The following is a 7,531-nucleotide window of genomic DNA, read 5'->3' on the forward strand; positions in this document are numbered from 1 at the left end:
GCTGTTGTTATTCCATGAATCATCAAGGATGGAATAAAAAGCTGAGTTTACTCCAGGGTGAGGAAAGAAAGGAGCCACCAACTCCCTGAAAAATCTCAGTGCCCAGAGAAAAGCTGCCCTGCTATTGGAATCACAGAGGTGCTGGCGATACGACGGGAAAAGGGGCTGTCTGAATTGCCAAGGCAGGGAATGAACAATCTACAGCAGCATCATTAACCACAAACACACTCTAGCCATGCTCCAGCCAGTAGGGAAATGAGCAGGAATTCTTGCTGTTCAGCCATGGCCACACGTACAGAGCTGCACAGCAGTGAGTGTGCTGGGGAAGCTGGTCTGAGCAATTGGAAATGACCCTTCAGTGAGAACAGAGCCATAGTGTAGAAAGGCCCCTGAGTTAAATGGTTGTGGCTGAGGGCTTAGGGAGCTGGGCTCTGACATCATAGGGGTTTTTCTGTGGAGATTTGATTCTTGCCAGCTAGGCAAGGCTGATGTGTGGTTTCTTCATGGATGTACTTTCAGTGATGCAGGTTTCTCTATCCCATTGTTCCATAATTATAATCAGCCAATCAGAACCTCTCCATAGACCCCTTACACAACAACCTTTCTACCATATTGGCTGAAAATATAGAACAGTGGTCGCAACGGTGATCTATACAGTTACAGATTATGTCAATAACGTCACAGGAGGTGACACGGCATCAGTGAGACTGATACTGGAATACTGCCTCCAGTTCTGGTGTCCTCATTTAGAAAAGACGTTGTGAAATTGGAGCTGGGGCAGCAAAGAGCCACCAAATGTTCTGAGGGCTGGAGAAAAATGCCGGTTTCGCTTACCAAAAGAAGATTGAAAGGTGACTTAATTGAAGTGTTGAAGGGCCTTAATGGAGAGAAAACATTGGGTATTAAAGGGTTCTTGAATCTAGCAGAGAAGGGCATAACAAGACCCAATGGCTGGAAGGTGAAAAGAGACAAATTCATATTACAAAAAGGCAAAAAAATTCAAGAGCGAGGATGATTCACCACAGGAACAAGCTACCAAGGAAAATGGTGGATTCTCCATCTCCTGATGTCATTAAATGAAAACTAGATGCCTTTCTGGAATGTGTTTGCTCCAAAAGTAGCTCTTGTGTCATACAGGAGGCCTGTGATATGCAGGGGGTCAGATTAGATGCTCTAATGGTCTCTTCTGGCCATAAGGTCGACTAATTTCTGAAAAACTGAGTGCAGCATTGGGATCAGCGTCTGATGTTTTCCTGTCTAGCCGGCTTGCTTCCTAGAACGAACACTCCTTGAGTGGGGTGATCCACAGGGAGTAGCTCAAACCTCCCAAGTGCCTGGCCAGGGGCAGGACATTAGCACAGCAAGGGAGGGGTGTGGCAGTGACATCACAAAGGCCTTTTGCAGGACCTCAGACTATTGGTCAAATGTGGTGGGGAGGTGGTGACCTCACAGAAAGATGCTGACATCAGCCAGGCAGGACAGGGGTGAGGGGCCAGGGAAACCTCAGAGACCCTGTGGCTTTGATTCAGCAAGTCTCCTTCTCCAGGTCTCTCTTTGAGGACTGAGAGAGTATTCGGGTTCAGGTACGTGAGCGCCAGGAGGAACCTCTTTCGAGTTTTCTCCTTCCCTTTTAGTGATTTTACTAGAAAACAGCCGTCCCTGTTTAGAGGGTAAGAGCCTCCTCTAGGGAAGGGGTGTCCTGGGGGTGTCACAGTTCGGATGCCGGTGCCCCCCCCATGTAAGGAAGTTCCCGCTACCCTGCTCTGTGTTCGCAGGGTGGGAGAGAGCAGCATCCACGGCAGTGATTTGCTCCTGGCTGCTGGAGCAGAGCAGCAGGCTCAGCTGTCAGAACTTCCCGGAGCGATGAAAGGGGAGGGGCCCATGGCTCTGTAGCAGGAATGCAGGGCAGGCGAGTTCACAGCGGGCATTGTGGGATACTGGCAGAGGCCAGTTATGGTGATATAATGAACAGCAGCGTCTACACTGACACTCTGTCACTTTAAGTTTGCTGCAAAAAGCTCATCGAAGTGGTTTTATTTGGTCACCAAAACAGGGCAGTTTTGTCACCAGATGTGGCATTGCAGTGCCAACCGAGGGAGCATAGTGTGTTTTTCACACACCTGAGCAATATAATTCTGCTGAAATAACTTTGTAGGGCAGACCTGGCCAAAGATATACAGACACACAGACACAGACACAGACACACACACACAGACACAGACACAGACACAGACACAGACCCTGCTGCTCTGCTTTGTGGGGCCCAGGGAGTCAGGTGTGAGCAGATGCTGTGCCTTAGTCACAGACAGGCACCCTGGTTTAGCTGGTTAAAGTACCTGTTTTGTAAACAGGAGATCCTGGGTTCAACTCCCAGTGGTGCCTTGGGGAGTGGCTTTTGGGGCACCTGGCATTGGCTACTGTCAGAAAACAAGGTTCAGAGCTAGATAGACCTTTGGTCTAGCCCAGTGTGGTTTTTCTTATGGTTTAAATTACACTCGCAGGCACTGATAATAGAGTTACTGAAAGTTTGGGAGTTAAGAGCTGATAGGTCAGTGGTCCAAGCCCCACGCGGATGACCCCCTCCTTCTGGGACAGGGATAGGTCTGAGCTCTTGCACCAAATGCTTATTGTGGCTGCCAGAATCTGTGGGCAGCTCATTTAGTTTGCACCCAGGGTTGAGTCCTTGATTCACACATCAAGGATAACAACCCTTTGTTTCTCCTGCCCCAATAACAAGGAGACTGGGAATCCAACACCAGCCAAAAGTGATCATTTTGGCAAACAACCCAACCTATTTCCAACATACTGTAAAATCCACATGCAGACTCCTACACGAAATCTTGCAAGAAAATCTTCCTGAGGGGGTCTGAAGCACCTGCTGCTGGAGGGAAGGAGGGAGCTGTGGGTTGGGATTGAGGGGCACTGGGAATAGGAGGGGGCTGTGGGTTGGGATTGAGGAGCAGCGTGAGGAGGGGGGTCCTGTGGGTTGGGATTGAGGGGCACTGGGAATAGGAGGGGTCTCTGGGTTGGGATTGAGGAGCAGCGTGAGGAGGGGGGGCCTGTGGGTTGGGATTGAGGGGCACTGGGAATAGGAGGGGGCCGTGGGTTGGGACAGAGGAGAAGGGTGAAGAGGAGCAGGCTCTGGTTGGGAGTGAGGAGCAGTGAGCATAGGAGGGACTGAGGGTTGGGTCTGAGGGGCACTGGGAAAGAGGGACATGGGTTTAGGCTGAAGAGCATCTTCATTTGGGGATCCAACAGGACAGGGGAAGGCAGCAGGTGATTCTAATTCCTTAGGGACATTCTGTGTGTGTGTGTGTGTGTGCAGGGAAGGAACATGCTATATGCCCAGAGGCCTTTATTCCTCCAGGCTGCAAGGACAGAGGGGCTGTCAGGAAGTTGCCCCTTCAAACCCACACACAAAAAGGCCCTTCTGAGGAAAGGGAAAATCCTGAAGACAAAAAAGTAACACCAAAGAGGATGTGAGAAACACACTTTAAGATCTTGGTGAGTAATTTATCATCTGACCCAGGACTTGAACCTTGGACCCTCAGATTAAAAGGCTGATGCTCTGCCAACTGAGCTAGCCAGGCTCACAAAGCAAAAGAGCAAGTTGGTGCAGAGGAGAAACTAGTCAAGAAAACAACAGCAGGAAACAATAGGGGAAACCTGCTGCTCTCTGGCCTGGTCAACACTACGAGTTTATATCAATTTTAGCAGCGTTAAATCGCATTAACCCTGCACCCGTCCACACAACGAAGGCCTTTATATCGATATAAAGGGCTCTTAATACCGGTATCTGTACTCCTCCCCGACGAGGGGAGTAGCGCTGAAATCACTATTACTATTTCGGATTAGGGTTAGTGTGGCTGCAATTCGATGGTATTGGCCTCCGGGGGCTATCCCACAGTGCACCATTGTGACCGCTCTGGACAGCAATCTGAACTCAGATGCACTGGCCAGGTAGACAGGAAAAGCCCCAAGAACTTTTGAATTTCATTTCCTGTTTGCCCAGCGTGGAGAGCTCATCAGCACAGGTGACCATGCAGTCCCAGAATCAAAAAAGAGCTTCAGCATGGACCATAGGGGAGATACTGAAGCTGATCTCTGTATGGGGAGATGAATCTGTTCTATCAGAACTCTGTTCTAAAAGACAAACTGCCAAAGCATTTGAAAAAAAATCTCCAAGGCTATGATGGACAGAGGCCACAACAGGGACTCAACACAGTGCTGAAACTTAAGGAGCTGAGACAAGAGTACCAGAAAGCCAAAGAATGAAATGGACGCTCACGGAGGGAGGGACGACTGACGACTGTAGCTATCCCACAGTTCTCGCACTCTCCGAGAACCATTTGATTTCTTGGCTGAGTTCCCAAAGCCTGAAGGGTCAAAAATATTGTTGCGGGTGGTTCAGGGTTATGTTGCCCCTCCCAAAAGCGAAGGGGAAAAAATTGTTTCTTGCCTTTTTTCAGTGTCACCGTATGTCCACTGGATGCTGCTGGCAGACACAGTGCAGCAGCGCTACACAACAGCATCCACTTTCCTTCCCTTCCCAAGGGCAGACGTTATAGTAGGACTGATATCTGTCATCATCGTCCTGTGAGTGCTCCTGGCTGGCCTTGGTAAGGTGGGCCAGGGATGCCTGGGCAAAAATGGGAATGACTCCCAGGTAATTCTCTTCTTTAAGCTTTGTCTCCTGGAGATTCAGTCCTGCCTGGAATATCATAGTAGCTGGAGGCTGTTCTCCCTTCCCCACTTTGAGCTCTACTTGCAGAGGCAATAAAGTCAGTGTTGTTTCAAATTCATGTATTCTTTATTACTTCATCACACAAATGGGGGATAATGTTAGCCCAGAAGCAGTGGGAGAGAAGGGAAGCAATGGGTGGGGTTGTTTCAGGGGCACCCCCTAGAATGACATGCAGCTCATCATTTCTGCCGGATGTCTGGGGCTCTGACCTGGAGCCACCATTTGCCTGTCTGGGTCTTTAGTAGGCTTGCCTGATAGTCTAGACAGGACTTACTCTCCATTAGACAAAATGTAAGGAAAGAATGACCTGGGGAATCATTCCCATTTTCATCCATGCACCCCTAGCTGACCTCACCAAGGCTAGCCAAGAGCACCCATAACAGCAGCAGATACAACTTAGATAATTTTTTACCTCTAGGTTCCCAAGACACAGACAAGGTTTTCATCTTGAGGCCAAAAGACCAAAAACACCAAGACACTTGATCACGGCCTTAGATAGACCAAGAAACTACTCACCTGTACAGTATAACTTGTAACTGTCATTGTCAATTTGCAAAGCAGCAAATGGCATAGTATGGTATGGCTTGGCTGGCAACCATCTTTGCTAACTTGCAGTACCGCGTCTGTCAGCACCATCCAGTAGACATACAGTGACGGTGAAAAAAACGCTGAACGGGCTCCATGGTTGCCGTGCTATGGCATCTGCCTGGGCAATCCAGGGAAAAGGGCACGAAATTATTGTCTGCCGTTGCTTTCACGGAGGGAGGATTGACTGACGACATTTACTCAGAATCACCCACGACACTGTTTTTGCCCCATCATGCACTGGTATCTCAACCCAGAATTCCAATGGGCGGGGGAGACTGCACGAATTATGGGATAGCTACCCACAGTGCAACGCTCCAGAAATCGATACTAGCCTCGGTACATGGATGCACACCGCCAAATTAATGTGCTTAGTGTGGCTGCGTTCACTTGGCTTTATATAATCTGTTTCCAAAAACCGTTTTTTGTAAAATCGGAATAATCTCATAGTGTAGATATACCCTGAGACAGCTTTAGAACCCTCTACCCACTAAACAGCCAAGAGACAGCAACTCTCAGATCCTGTGTGGATTGTCTGATGGGCTTGGGGCCAAGAGCAAACTGCATACCCCCTGCCAGAGCAGGAGAAGTAAAAAAAAATAGGGGCTTCCTGAAAAATGGGAAGGGAAGAAGAGAGAAGCAAGTGGAAAAGGAAGAGAACGTGCAGACACAGAACCCTACCTAAATTCTTAAATAGATTACAAGAAAAAAAGAGAGAGAGCAGCATAAAGAAATTTTAAAAATCTTTCAGTAAGTACTGAACTAGAAATCTTTAAAACACCATGTTCACAACTTTACTTCTTTTCCAAATTCTACCAAATCAAATTAAGACTTGCAACTAAACAGAACTGCACAGAAGCTTCAAAAAAATTCAGATAACAGAAAAGAAAACCAAAACATTTATTTTTAAACTTGCTTTATAAGGACTAACCACTCAGTCTGTGTTCTCTTCCTTCCAGCTTCCCAAAAGGAAAGCAAGAACAGTCATCAATAGCAGACAGCAGATGCACTAAAGCAACACTGTCCACACACTTCATGCTCAGAAGAGAACACTTTAACTCCTCATTGTGGTTAGCAAGGTCAGACACTTTCAACCACACTTCTCTAGTTACAAACTATAGAAATGATCCCTGAAAACATTCAAGTAGCAATAATCACACCTCAGATTAACTTCATTGATTATGACACTGCCACTCCACAAACTGCACTCAGTTACACACCCAGGCTAATGTGCACAAGCTTTCTTCCCATGGTGAATGTTTTCATACAACGGGTTTCACCCCCAGTGAATTAAAGAACAAAAATCTAAAACCAGGTTCCCATTTCATTAAAGCACAATCGAGACAGCTTTAGAACACTGGCCATTAGAAGATGTTTATGTCGCTATTTACAGAAACACACCTCCTGATTAGCATGTGGAGCTCCTACCGACCAATCAAACCCTCTTGCTTTGCCCAGCTCTCACAGGCGCCTCTGTACCACATGACAGCTTGTCAGGCACAGACAATGCGGACAGGTCAGCCCTTTCTAGCATGCTCTGCAGCTGTTTCTTGCTGGCTTGCTCTCAAATTCATCTGCACTAGAAGTTTTTGCAGGGTTCTATGTTACCGGTGGTACCTGCACTAAATCAGTGGGTCTCAACCTTTAGAGACACCTGTACCCCTTTCAGGAGTCTGATTTCTCTTGCATACCCCCATTTTTTACTTCACTTAAAAACTATTTGCTTACAAAATCAGATGCAATATTTATAAAAATAAATCACTTGAATATAAGTATTGTACTTACATTTCAGTGTATAGTATAGAGAACAGTATAAACAAACCAGTGTATGAATTTTAATTTGTTACGAATTTGCTAGTGCTTTCTATGTAGCCTGTTGTAAAACTAGGCAAATATCTAGATGAGTTGCTGTACCCCCTGGAAGACCATTGGATACCCCTGTTTGAGAACCACAGCACTAAATCACCCTTGCTTTTAGAACTGGTGCCACTTGAACCAAGGCATTGTGAACCATTTCAGTGCTAGTAGACAGTGGCAACACAGCTGCACTAGGTCTGTTGTTCGTCCCTGCACAATTCCCACTTGGAAAGAAGATATCTTCTGATCTGACCCTATTTACTCTTGTGAGCTGCACAGGCAACTTTCTCTGTTATGTGACTAGAATCCACACAATATATACTACCTGGCCTTGCTGGGAAATGC

At 47.0% G+C, this 7,531-nt stretch overlaps 1 non-coding gene across 1 annotated transcript; it reads right to left on the bottom strand.

The window, feature by feature from the left end:
- Positions 1-6,258: 6,258 nt before the first annotated feature.
- Positions 6,259-6,473, bottom strand: LOC120376590. Its single transcript, XR_005587447.1, has one exon. It is a non-coding gene; the product is annotated as a small nucleolar RNA U3 (small nucleolar RNA).
- Between the last annotated feature and the right edge of the window lie 1,058 nt (positions 6,474-7,531).

Source organism: Mauremys reevesii, linkage group 12, assembly GCF_016161935.1.
Source record: "Mauremys reevesii isolate NIE-2019 linkage group 12, ASM1616193v1, whole genome shotgun sequence".
Taxonomy (NCBI): Eukaryota; Metazoa; Chordata; order Testudines; family Geoemydidae; genus Mauremys; species Mauremys reevesii.